Source organism: Bos indicus x Bos taurus, chromosome 7, assembly GCF_003369695.1.
Source record: "Bos indicus x Bos taurus breed Angus x Brahman F1 hybrid chromosome 7, Bos_hybrid_MaternalHap_v2.0, whole genome shotgun sequence".
Classification (NCBI taxonomy): Eukaryota; Metazoa; Chordata; class Mammalia; order Artiodactyla; family Bovidae; genus Bos; species Bos indicus x Bos taurus.
Window position 1 is genome coordinate 95,402,930 of NC_040082.1, and position 14,067 is coordinate 95,416,996.

The 14,067-nt window shown below is 47.3% G+C and overlaps 1 protein-coding gene across 5 annotated transcripts in view; it reads right to left on the reverse strand.

Annotated features, from left to right (window-relative positions):
• The window catches only part of ILF3 (interleukin enhancer binding factor 3), a 30,442-nt gene extending 20,158 nt beyond the window's left edge, over positions 1-10,284 (reverse strand). For 2 of the 5 annotated variants that reach the window (XM_027547734.1, XM_027547733.1), the window contains exon 1: positions 10,122-10,219. The gene's annotated coding sequence lies outside the window, so the exon portion shown is untranslated. Of the gene's footprint in view, positions 1-10,121 lie in introns of all 5 variants that reach the window. The other 3 variants (XM_027547729.1, XM_027547732.1, XM_027547731.1) reach the window with 3 other exon arrangements.
• Between the last annotated feature and the right edge of the window lie 3,783 nt (positions 10,285-14,067).

Genomic DNA, 14,067 nt, shown 5'->3' on the forward strand with positions numbered 1-14,067 from the left:
CTGATTTTTGCTTGTTTTAAAATACTTTAGTGAGGGATTTCCCTGGTGATTCAGAAGGTAAAACTCTGCACTCCCAATGAAGGGCGTCTGGGTTCAATCGCTGGTCAGGGAACTAGATCCCACATGCCACAACTAAGAGTTCGCATGCTGCAACTAAGACCCGGCTCAGTCAAATAAATAAAAATAAATATTAAAAAAAAACTAGGGGTGAGGTGGGGAGTGGAGAAGGGAACCCTAGGACAAACCAACACTGGAAAACGTTAATACCTTTTGAAGATGGAGATGGGTAGAATGGGGATCACTGTGCGTGTCTGAAAATTTCCATTATAGTTCTTTTTTTAAGTGCATAGCAAACTGAAGAATTCTTGCAAAAGTGCACCCATGGCAGGTAATCTAAAATGTAAGCCAAGTCTCAGAAAATAAATTCTAAACCGACAAGAAGCAGGCTGTCGGAAATCACAGCTGACTGGTGAGAAGCCCATGGTAAACAGTCACCGGTCCTGGACAAATCTACACTGCAACTTCATCAGTCTGATAAAGAAGGATGATGTTTAAAACTGCACTTAGTCAGAAGTATTCTCTGTGCACCTCCCCTGTACAGGCCCTGAGCCAGAGGCTGGGAGGGTGATGAACACAGCAGGCAAGCCCCCAGTTCCTGTGGACCTGGCCACCCTAAAGGACAAATGCCTTCCCTCCAAATCCAACATGGTGCCAGGAGCCAACGCATCACCACTCTATACTTACCACTTCTTCATCTTAGTCTTCCTCCACCACAGACATCAGATACAGAGGCTTAAAAGTAACAGAGGGTTTAAACCAAGATCCCAGGGACCAAAGACCTTTTTATTAAGGGCTTTGTAGGACTGATACTGTCTAAAATCTTCTAAAAGGAGCTCCCAGAAGAAGTAGTTGATTCAGCACCTGATGCAGAACCATGGTAGGTGAGCCCGGGTCAAAATGCAGTATCAGAAAGCCAGGAAGAGACTTCCCTGGCAGTCCAGTGGTTAAGACTGCACTTTCAAGATCAGACGAGATTGGGCGCCTTCAGGCTGATATGGCTGGAGACAAGACTGTGCTTTCAAAGCAGGGGGCGCACGCAGGTTTGATCCCTGGTAGGGGAACTTAACACCCCACCTGCTGTGTCGCATGGTCAAAAAATAAGAGTTGGAAAAAAAGAAAATAAAGGGAAGGAAGTGCTCAGTGATTACTGCTGGCATGTCCAAAGGATGAAGGAGCTGACTTGGGAGGGCTCCCACTAGCTATATTTGAGGCAACTGAGTATCAAAAACAAAAAAAAGGCCCATATGAAGTTCTCCAGCACAGCAAAAAACCCAAACTAAGCGGCAATTGCCTCCGTGGGATGGTGGCAGGGACACCTGGGAAGGGTGCCAGGAGCTTTCTGGGGTGGTCACAGTTTGCATCTGGATAATACTGTGGGGGATATGCATTGACCATGCATTGACCAAAATCCACTGAATGGTATATGCAAGATCTGTGCATTTATCTCAAAAGAAAAAAACCCCCAAAAACTGTAAGTAAATACTGGACTCTAGTTAATATCTAGAGGAAAGACCACAACTTTCTGCTACCTTGAAAAGTATCATAAAAATAGATACTGTTAACTCTAGGGCTTCCCAAGTGGTGCAGTAGTAAAGCATCCACCTGCCAATGCAGAAGACACAGGGTTGATCCCTCAGTTGGGAAGATCCCCTGGAGGAGGAAACGGCAACCCACTCCAGTATTTTTGCCTAGAAATTAGATGGACAGAGGAGTCTGGCGGGCTATAGTCCATAGGGTCGCAAAGAGCTGGGCAGGACTGAGCACGTGTGCAGACACAAATTAGCTCTATTTCAATGAAAATAAAGTGGCTGAAAGATGAGAATAGAGGAGAGAAGCGTGAAATACAACTGAAGTCAATGGCAGGACTCCGGTGTATAAACAGGCAAGCGTTGACCGTAAAACAGTGTCACTTTTTCTGTAAGTTTGAATCTTCTAAGAAAATGTTACAAATATATGACTAAAATGTATCCAGCACGTGAACAGTACAGGAGTCCACAATGATACTTATTTGACACCAATGGAGACATCCACACCCCAACTCCCTCATCCGAAGGGACCAAGGTTCACCCGGAGTTGATTCGGGGGATCTCTTCGAAAAACGCTATCTGACAAATCGAGACAGTCCAGAGAGAAAACTACCCTTGGACCGCTGGAGAACAAGACAGTCACTGTGTAGAACATCAGCCCTCGAGGACATCTGGCCAACCCCGAATGCTCCTGTCCTGTACTGCGGGGAGGCTTCCATCCGCTGTCTTCACCCCTCAAACTCAGAGCATGTCTGTGCCTCTGCTCCAGCAGCTGCCTCCCTTGAGGCAGGCCCAAGAACCCTTCTCTAAAGAGACTCACTGGCTGAGGCCGGCTGTGACCACCACTCTTGGACCATCTGCGATCCTTCCACCCCCAGGCCTCCTCCTCTGGGCCAGAGCTTAGTGGCAATACCTCCTGATTCAGGGGAACAAAGTGACTAGACTACCTATTCTAGACTACATTTAAAAACTGGAGGCAGGAATTCCCTGGTGGTCCAGTGGTGAGGACTCTGTTTTTACCACCGAGGGCCAGGGTTCAAGGCCTGGTCGGGGAACTAAGATCTCATAAACCACAAGGCGTGGGCAAAAATATTTAAATAAATAAAAATGAAAAACTGGAGCCAATGCGTTTTTGCTGAACGGGCCTCGCTTGTCTTTGTGTGAACCCAGATCTGTCATCCAAATCAGCCTATCAGAAGCCAGCTGCTCTGGTCCTGAATACCAGAGAATCCATCTCTCCTTTTCAAAACTGTGCTGTCAAGAAGCCCACAATACCCACCCATAAGCAACACTCCACTGCCCCCTGACAATCTTAAAGACAGGCTTTGAACTGCTCTTGCCACCTCAGTCAGAATTCAAACTGGGTCCAAGATGAAGCCTGATTTTTACCAGCCCCCAGCTTCTCTGAAAAGAAACCCAAGAAAGGAATGAGCAAAGAGCGAAGAATCAGGATCTTAAACTACCTGTGTGGTTTGGGATGTTCTAACCCACAGCGATCAGGTTTCCTTCTTTTGTTCTCAAAAGCAGCCCACCCACAGCATGCAGAGTTACAGAGGTTTAACAACACGCAGTGAGAGGACCATCTTTCTGACCTCTCACTAGCTGGAATATCCCAATCATGACGCTGGCAGTTGGGAAAGAAATGTGCCCAAGTCAGCATGTGTGGATCAACAAACGTTTGTAGAACTGAATGAACAGGTGTGGTGACAACACCCTAACAGGTATGGCCCCCACCTATCTTGCAGAATAAACTGCACCCCCTCACCGCCATCCAGGGTATTTCACAAAACTAGAGCCCTGGTCACTCTGGGAATACCCCTCTTGAAAGTTAAGTTAGTTGTCGTCATGTCCTACTCTGTGATTCCATGGACTACAGCCTGTCCCGCTCCTCTGTCCATGAATTCTCCAGGCAAGAGTACTGGAGCGGGTTGCCATTTCCTTCTCTAGATACTCCTCTTAAAGAGACCTAATTAGGTTTTGAAAGACACAGGACCCAACTCAGCTGCTGATTCCCGGACCTCTGGAGATACAATCCTACGTGGAAGTGAAATAATACGCACATGCAACTCTTCAGTGACTCTTAAAAAACTATTAGAGATTCACATCATCAAGGACATACGGAAAATAACTTAAACAAAGCAACCCAGCCAGAAGAGGCCAATCTAAAATCTGATTACAGATGCCACTCTGAGAATTTTTCAATTCAAGACAAACCTTAAATCCAGTGCGATGGTTCCCAGCTCTGTCTGCAACCGTGTTTTTGCTGGTCCATAGGGAGGTATAATGAAGTAGGAAATGACAACCCACTCCAAGATTCTTGCCTGGAAGATTCCATGGACACAGTAGCCTAGCAGGCAGGCTACAGTCCATGGGGTCGCAAAGAGTTGGCCATGACTGAGCACAGCAAGCAGGGAGGTATAAAGTTAGGAGTAAAGATTTTTCTCAAATATTTTCTTTCTTTGGCAGTGTAACATGGCATTCAGGATCTTAGTTCCCCAACTAGGGACTGAACCCATGCCCCTTGCAATGGAAACTGGGAGTCTTAACCACTGGACTGGCAAAGTAATCTTATAAATATTTTCCATTTACAGGAATGTCCTTTAATCTTATTTTCTTTCTAAATGTCCAGTGTTAAAACATCCCTTTTGCTTTTGAAATGATGGTGATGGCAATGGGTAACTGATTAAAAAGGTTTTAACTGGCAGATGCAGGTTGTTTCCCAAAATGTTTCTGGAACTCTTAACTGGCCCGTAAGACCTAGGCCTCCAGGCTCAGTGACACTGTGGAACGCCCGAAGGCCTTAGAAACACAAGCCCAGGTTTGCGCCCACTTGGGTTTTCCAATCTGGCCAGTGTGGAATCTTCAACAAATCACTTTATCTTTTCAGAATTGGGTCAAAAATGAGATTGAAACACCGCCTATACCTCTCAGTCTCAAACCATAAGGATTACTGAGACATGATGAAAAAACGCCCTACCAGCTGAGTGCTTAGTCGATTTTGACTCTGCCACCCCATGGACTGTAGCGGGTATCCATCTCCTCCTCCAGGGGATCTTTCCAACCCAGTGATCTAACTCTTCTCTCCTGCATTGGCAGGTGGATTCTTTACCACTAGTGCCACCTGGGAAGCCCTATCAGCTGTAAAACTACAAATGCAAGATGCTGAAGGAGTCATTTCAGCTACTTTTGGATGAACCAATAGAAATGTTTTTTAAAATCTGCCTGTGAGAAGACATGTCACGGCAAAAAGGTTTAACAGGATTCTAAGTGGGGATTATCAAACTCTCTTTGCAACATGCCCTTCAGGCAGCAGAGTTAAGTCATGTTAGAAATCTGAGAGGGAGAATAGAGACAACTTTCCCACATGTCCCCATGGGGAAAGCCTCAGATTTTTAAAAATCAGTTGCTAATTAAGGAAAAATCAAAAAATGACTGCGTCTCAAAGGATGTTAAATATTAACATGCAGATTGTGAGTTATTTTAATGGGTAGGGGTTTCTTTTTTAAAATATTTTATTTGGTTGCCCCGGGGTCTTAGCTCCCTGAACAAGGATAGAATTAATGCCCCCTGCAGTGGAAGCGCAGACTCCCAACCAGTGGACTACCAAGGAAGTCCCAAGAGTTTCTTTTTTAAATGAAACTTTTCATCTTGTAGCTTCTTATGCAGCTCTAAGAACAGAACCGTCTCCCAAGTTCTCCACTCAGTTTCCCCCAATGGCAACATCTTGTCAGAGCTGGAGCACTATCACAATGGCAATCCTGATACTGACACAGGCACAGACTGCTGCGGTCACAAGGACCACTCCTGTTGACCGTGTATAGTCACACTCACCGTGCAACAGTGAACACACTGTGTATGGTCAACCGCCCCCCACCCATGCTTAACCCCTAGCAACCACTAATCCACTGAAGGTTTCTGTAATCTTGGCATTCCAAAAATGTTATATAAATGGAATTGTAGAGCTTACGACCCTAGGATGAGCTTGTCTCATGCAATGACTGACTCAAGATTCATCCAAGTTGTGTGTGTACTGACAGCTTGTTCTTTTTTATTGCCTTGTAGTATTCCATGATAAGGAACCATTCAGCCACAAAAGGACAACTGGGTGGGTTCCAATTCTTGGCTATTATAAACATTAAGTGCCACTATAAGCCATGGAGCCAGGCTGCCCATTTCCATATTAGGGAAATTTGAAGGTTTTTTAGAATTATGAATACATAGTAAGGATTGAGTGAGTGAAGTCACTCAGTCGTGTCCAACTCTTTGCAACCCCGTGGACTATAGCTATCAGGCTCCTCCATCCATGGGATTCTCCAGGCAAGAATACTGGAGTGGGTTGCCATTTCCTTCTCCAGGGGATCTTCCCAACCCAGGGATCAAACCAGGGTCTCCCGCACTGCAGGCAGATGCTTTACCGTCTGAGCCACCAGGTACTGCCATGCTGCATGGCAAAAACTCTACATGTGCCATGGAAAAGCAAGCCCAACTTGCAACATTCATCCTTTAGACATACACATACCTCATGTACACTCTGATAGGAAGAAGAAATCAGTTCAAAAGAAAGCAGCAAAAAAGCCAAGTGGCCTGGAATATTATTCCAATAAGACCTTATCCTTGAGCATGAACTACAATACTAATGGAGATAATATGAATGGCTGTTTCAAGGAAAATTACCCTGACCCTCAAACTGCCAATAGCACCATTTCTCAAGAATCATCTAAGACTATTCAAAAAAAAAAAAAAAACTGGAGCAAATTTACAGACTGTACTAAAGGGACACATATTCAACTTTGTAACTAAATGATCCTTTGTGATCATATACAGACAAGAAAATAGCCCTTGGTCAATAAACTCATTTCCCCATTAAAACTAGTAGCTACATTTTCAATTTCTTCACTACACAGACATTCAATAAGAAAAAAATTAAATTTCAACTAGACACTATTTCACAAAACATCTGAAAACAGCTGATGAAAAGTCTGACTGAATCTCCCATTGTAATTTATAACAGGATCACCTATCAAGTGATGTCTAGGAAAAATCTCACAGGGATTTAGCAGAACATAAGGTGGCAAGAACCAATTCATTTAAAAAAGTCAGCACACTCACAAGGCTCCACAACAAACACACACCCACCCTGCATTCACTATTATTTCTGTGGTGCTAGCACTACTGAGGCAGCACCAAGCTGCCCTAAGTGACAAAGAGGGAAGCTAGCTGTTTCAGCCAAAACTGTCAAATGCTGGGCACGACACTAAAGCCAGCCTTGTCCCTTCAGGACCGTGAGCCCATTTCACTAACCAACAGTGTGTAGCCTCCTGTCGAGTCACTTGTTTAGTTGCTAAGTCCTGATTCTTTGGGACCCCATGGACTGTAACCTGCCATGCTCCTCTCTTCATGGGATTCTCCAGGCAAGAATACCAGAGTGGGCTGCCATTTCCTCCTCCAGAGGATCTTTCCAACCCAGGGATCCAACCCGCGTCTCCTGCACTGCAGGCGGATTCTTTACTGCTGAGACATCAGGGAAACCCCATCAAATCACCAACTGCCTCTAATTCTAAATCCTTCCACTGGAAGCAGAAATCAAATCTTTCTTGCCCAGGTCTTTGCTAAAATAAAAAGATGCCAATATACAAAGCTTAGAAAATCTAATTCTTCAGAAAATTCAATGCAGGCAATATTCAAATAAAATTATCACCATTTTGTGGGCCACATCTGCTAATACTAGGTGGTGACACTTCACACATCTTTCAGAACTGCACATAGTTAAAAGCAACTTGATGACAAAATGTAGCACGTGGGCAAGTCCAAGGACATAAAACCCCAAGTTTCTGGGGGAAAAGAATCATTCTTCTAAGACGTAAAAGGTGAAATCTGGAGGAACTGGGGAGAAAGATGAGAAAAGTTAAGAGGGAGCTGTCTCTGCCCAAAGAAAACTTCTAAAGCCTTTCTCAAAAGCAAGAACATTTCCAACTCTCACATCCTGCTAAAGCCCAAAGACAGACAAGATGCTGCCTGTATTTACCCAAAAAGAAGAGACTTATATGACTTGGAAGGAAAGTTATGACCAAGCTAGATAGCATATTCAAAAGCAGAGACATTACTCTGCCAACAAAGGTCTGTCTAGTCAAGGCTATGGTTTTTCCAGTGGTCATCTATGGATGTGAGAGTTGGACTGTGAAGAAGGCTGAGCGCTGAAGAATTGATGCTTTTGAACTGTGGTGTTGGAGAAGACTCTTGAGAGTCCCTTGGACTGTAAGGAGATCCAACCAGTCCATTCTGAAGGAGATCAGTCCTGGGTGTTCTTTGGAAGGAATAATGCTAAAGCTGAAACTCCAGTACTTTGGCCACCTCATGCGAAGAGTTGACTCCTTGGAAAAGACTCTGATGCTGGGAGGGATTGGGGGCAGGAGGAGAAGGGGACGACAGAGGATGAGATGGCTGGATGGCATCACTGACTCGATGGATGTGAGTCTGAGTGAACTCCGGGAGTTGGTGATGGACAGGGAGGCCTGGCATGCTGCGATTCATGGGGTCGCAAAGAGTCGGACACGAGTGAGCGACTGAACTGAACTGATATGACTTGTAGACAGCCTGTTCTTCATCAGTGACTCACCCCACTTGTCCCTATCTGGCGAACTTAACCAGGGGTGCATGACACCATATTTGTGACATCAAAATATTGCCAACCACTCTTGCCAATGTCATTTTTTTTTTAATAAGAAAAAATTAAGAAAAAGAAAAAACAGTCTTAGATTTCTCATTCCCAATAATATGGGCATCTCCTCAAGTATCCTGGAAGATAAAGGAATTTTTCCCTACAGGCACTAGACAAGTCGAATCAGGAAAAGGAAACAAAAACTGCAAAGGGTTAGGTACCACTCCACTCCAGGGAGAGGGTGATTCCCAGGCTGGCCCAAGCTCCAGCAGGGTAGGGAGCCTCTGATAAATCAGTGCCCAGTGTTGGCAAGGCCACCTCTGGCAGTAATTGCCAGCCTCCAATCAACTCAGACAGCGCTAGGGTCTGCAGAGATTCTATTCACAAAAGCCAGGGACCAAGAGCTGTCCACATGGCCAAGAAACAACTCAGGACTACTGTCTGGAACAGTAGCACTTGCCTGTGCCCTGGGGCCTTTCCACCGCTATTCCAGCTGTGAATGAGCTTCAGATTCCCACAGTTCATTCACAGTCTGAGCGGCTGCTGTAGCCACATCCCACGAGACCACACACAAAGCATAGTGGCAGCCGCTGGGAGCAACCGAAGAGATTCCCAACCACAGACACTTGAGGGAAAGAGTAAGTCCTAAATTTTGAGAACCAACTTCAGGAGCACCTTGTGTTCTCCCATGGATTCCAAATACACCACCAGACCACTCATTTTAAAGAGATCACAATCCTAAGCAATAACAAAAGATTCAGAATCCCTGGAATACCTGAGTCAATTAAAAGTTAATTGATGCTTCCTTGCTGATCAATCAAATCCCCTAGGCAGAATCCCAAGCAACTTTCAACCAGTTCTAGAAATGTTAAGAAAAGATGGCCTACTCTTTTAGACAATGACTGGGGGAGAGCATGCAGATGACTGTACACCCAGAATAATACCCCCCCAGGCGTAGTATTATGGGACAGAACCTCAAGAGCAACCCTAGGAGTCTGTCCCTCAACTACTTGAGAAAATAAGGCAGAAACGGGTTTCAAGCTCTCATGCTTCGGTCCCCATTTTGCAGATAACGGGACACTCAAATATCGCACCAGATCAGTTTTGGGAGTGAATGCAAGTCCTAAACAGTCTGGGGGAAAAAAAGCCAACATCAACGAATCGCCTGAAGAGAGAAAGCTTAAATCCTCCGCTAGAATTGGTTCCTAATCTAGGGGAGGGCTGGCTAGCCAGCGATTTGAGGACCCCCAAGCAGCTTTCCCTGCAATCCACCTAAGTATGGATGGGGTTCCAGGGAAGGGGTATGCCTCTCTGTCCCACATAAGGACAAAGGAGGAAATGTTTCCCGCCTCGGGAACCTGGGACCCTCCTGAAACTCGGGGCGGGACTGGGACAAAGAGAAGGAGAGGTAGAAGGGGGGTCGTCCTTGCATCGCGGGTCAGGATGCTCCGGGCCGGAGGGGGTGTGTGCTCCAGGCACGTGCGCGCGTGCGCCGCAACAGACAAAGCCCGGCCCGGGGGAGGCGGCGGCTGGGGGCCCGGTGCGCGCGCACCCCCCGCGAGAGGCGCCGCCGACGGCCGAGGGGCCGCGAGGGGGGGCGGATGCGCGCGCACCGGGCCCTCGCCGCCGCCGCCGCCGCCGCCATTTTGTTTCCTCGGCACAATGGGGGAGAGTAACGGCCGAACGCGGGAGCGAGGCTGACAAGGGAGGAATGGGCCAGGCGCCGGGGCGAAAGGACCGGGCGGAGGCGAGGAGCGCGGGGCGTCTCAGGCCTTGTCACGGCTACTTCTTAGCGGAGCCCGCGCTGAGTGGGAGGACCGACAGAGGGGAGGAGGAGAGGCGGGAGCGGGCCCGGCCGCCGCCACATTGACGCTTACCTCGTCCGCGTCCCCTTCTCCGACCGCAGCCGCCGCCCTCCTGCCAGAGCCCACCGGGGTCTCCCCCCAAAAGCCACGCGGTGCGCACCGGGCTGCTGAGTCCAACTGCAATGGCGAGAAGAGGAGGAGGAGGAGCCGGGGCCGGGGGCGAGCGGGCGGGCGCGCGCCGGGGAGGTGCGAGAGCACGTGACCGGCCGGAGCCCCGCCCCTTCGCCGCTGCGTTGCCGCTCGACGCAGGCCCAGCCGGAAAGGGAAGGAGGGACAAAGACAGTGAGGGCCCTAGTCACGTGTCAGAAACGTAGCTGTTACGTGGCGTCGGACCGGTTCCCCTGCCCCTTTCCATGCCTCTGCTTGATCATGTGACAGTGGCAAATTCAGAGTTCTCCTTGGCCACGTGACAAGGACTTTTGTGCCTTTACCTTGTCTGATTGGTAGGCCTGAGTCATGTGACAGTACCGGCGCTCTTTTTTTCAATGGCGGTTTTTGATAAGGCCTTACCAGGTGATGCAGGTTGAGGGGCGGAGCCTCCTGCCGCTGCTAGTTTACACGCCTGCGCGGACGCCATCTTACACTCGAAGTACGTTGGCGGAAACGACCCTTAGAAGCAGGCGTGTCAGCATCCTCGTAGCGGCTGGGTCTCGGTAGCGGTTTCATCGTTTCTAACCGAGGCGTTCCGGCGAAACTTTCTCCACACTGTCCGCATCTTCACGAGAGGCCGGGCAGACTCGAGGTGCCTGTGCGAGCAACGGCCGGGCCGAGCTCCTCGTTGCTGTCCCTGGACTGGTCAGAGCGAACACCTCGGGTCTTTGGTGTTAAAACTTTATCCGATGTAGCGCCCGGCCGGATTGCCGAGCCTCCGAAGAGCAAAGCCGAGTCGGTCGGGATCTTCCAGTCCCCCCTTCGCAGATGGACAAACTGACGCCGGATCCAGAAAAAGACCGGACTGGAGGCTTCCCGGTCTTTCGTGGGAGAGCAGGGGCTGCGACAGTTGCAAGACCAACTACATCTTGGGGCTTATAATTGGGGCTTATAAGTAAAGTTATCCGGGACCCAGCGCCTTTTCTTTACAAGCCTGGTGTCGTTGACTCCTCCCGAGCGCTTTGTGAGATCCCTGTTGTACAATATACCTAAACTAAACCCCGCTCCCCTTCAGTGTCGGCGTCAATTTCCTGGAGAAGGCGAGAAGTCGTTTAAGATTTTATGCCCTAATTTTGGATCTTCCTTACAAAAACGTAAGGAGGGAGCGGCTAGTTCAGAATGCAAGAACCAGTGTCGCCCGAAGTTTGAGTCTCCAGGTATGACCAAGAATGGTACACTTCCCTGGACCTCCGTATCGTTATCTTCAAAATGGTGATGATTTTGTTAGAAGTACCTAGCACAATTCTTTGCGCAGAACAAATGCCCCAAAATTATAGTTATTGTTAAAAAGGTAAGGTGTAAAAATATGATTACAGAATGAGTGCATGCTGTACCCATTAGTTTTCATTTTTATTTACACTTAGGGTCTTGAACCAATGATTATTCACGTAATACAAAATGTCAAATGTGCAAAAGTATGGAAGAAAACGGAGTCAGTTTGCCTCTTCCAGACACTGTTCTTGGCAACCACTGTAAAGTTTTTCGGTGTATCTGCAGAGATGTTTTATTTATTTTTATCAGTGTTTTTCACGTAAATGATAAGCATTCAACATCTTGCCTTCCCCACCCCACCCTAACTTGGAAATCTTTTTTAAATAAAGCTTTAGGTTGAAGAATGTTTTGGTTAAATTAATGGGATATGTATTCAGACAAAATTAGCTAAAATAAGTTTAGATTGTTCCAGAGCACCATAACAACAGAGCTGATAATTTGGCTTTAGCCGGAAGTTAGAGATCAGATTTCTTTGGAAGGAATGATGCTAAAGCTGAAACTCCAGTACTTTGGCCACCTCATGCGAAGAGTCGACTCCTTGGAAAAGACTCTGATGCTGGGAGGGATTGGGGGCAGGAGGAGAAGGGGACGACAGGATGAGATGGCTGGATGGCATCACTGACTCGATGGACGTGAGTCTGAGTGAACTCCAGGAGTTGGTGATGGACAGGGAGGCCTGGCGTGCTGCGATTCATGGGGTCGCAAAGAGTCGGACACGACTGAGCGACTGATCTGATCTGATGCCTCTGTGTGACACTTGAGGGAAGATGCACAGAGGTAGGGCAACTTGACCAAGCTAACAGCGCTACCAAGTGGCAGAACGAGGAAGATTTCTAGTTTTCTGACTCTCAAGTCCTTAGACCTCTCTCGGAAGGGTCCCAAGGTTACATTTTCTTTTTTGGCGAAGTCACTCAGCTTGCAGGGTTTTAGTTCCCTGACTAGGGTTCAAACCCGGACCCCCATCAGTGAAAGCACTGAATCCTAACAACTCATAGGAGGCAGCGTATTCCCAAGATTACATTTCTGAAAAACTGGCTTTTGAGTATCTCATTCTTCTAAGGCTGCTGCTGCTGCTAAGTCGCTTCAGTCGTGTCTGACTCTGCAACCCAATAGACGGCAGCCCACCAGGCTCCCCTGTCCCTGGGATTCTCCAGGCAAGAACACTGGAGTGGGTTGCCATTTTCTTCTCCAATGCATGAAAGTGAAAGTGAAGTTGCTCAGTCGTGTCGGACCTCAGCGACCCCATGGACTGCAGCCTTCCAGGCTTCTCCGTCTATGGGATTTTCCAGGCAAGAGTACTGGAGTGGGGTGGCATTGCCTTCTCCGCCCCTATTAAATCTCTGATATAGGGGCAGATAAGATCATGACTAGGCTTCCCTGGTGCCTCGGTGGTAATGAATCCACCTGTCAATGCAGGAGACTTAGATTCGGTACCTGGGTGGGGAAGATCTGGCAGGAGAAATGGCAGAAGATCTGGAGAAGGAAAATGGAAACCCACTCCAGTGTTCTTGCCTGGAAAATCCCGTGGACAGAAGAGTCAGACACAACTTAGAGGCTAAGCAACAACAGTTGCTTTACAGTGTTGTGTTAGTTTCTGCTGTACGGTAGGGTGATGGGTTCATACATATGTACTGTTCAGTCACTCGGTCGTGTCTGACTCTTTGCGACTCCATCGACTGCATCACACCAGGCTTCCCTGTCCTTCACTGTCTCCCGGAGCTTGCTCAAACTCATGTCCATCGAGTCGGTGATGCCATCCAACCATCTCATTCTCTATCATCCCCTTCTCCCGCCTTCAATCTTTCCCAACCAGCAGCATTAGAGTCTTTTCCAATGAGTCAGTTCTTTGCATCAGGTGGTCAGAGTACTGGAGCTTCAGCGTCAGTACCTCCAATGAATATTCAGGGTTGGTTTCCTTTAGGATTGACTGGTTTAATCTTTTTGCAGTCCAAGTGACTTTCAAGAATCTTCTCTATAACCACAGTTTGAGAGCATCAATTCTTTAGCACTCAACCTTCTTTATGGTCCAACTCTCAGGTACACAACTACCGGGAAAACCATAGCTTTGACTATATAGACCTTTGTCAGCAAAGTGATGTCTCTGCTTGTTAATATGTCCAGATTTGTCATAGCTTTTCTTCCAGGGAGAAGAAGATTTCATGGCTGAAGTCACCATCTGCAGTGATTTTGGAGCCCAAGAAAATAGAGTTTGTACTTGTTTCCATTTTTTCCCAATCTATTTGCCATGAAGGAATGGGATTAGATGCCATGATCTTAATTTTTTGAATGTTGGGTTTTAAGCCAGCTTTTTCACCCTCCTCTTTCACCTTTATCAAGAGGCTCTTTAGTTCCTCTTGATTTCTGCCACTAGGGTAGTGTTACCTGCACATTTGAGGTTATGTACATATATATGTGTGTGTGTGTGTGTGTGTATATATATATATATATATATATACACGTATATATTCTCTTGTTTAGATTTCCTTCCCATTTAGGTCACCACAGAGCATAGAGTAGAGTTCCCTGTGCTAAACAG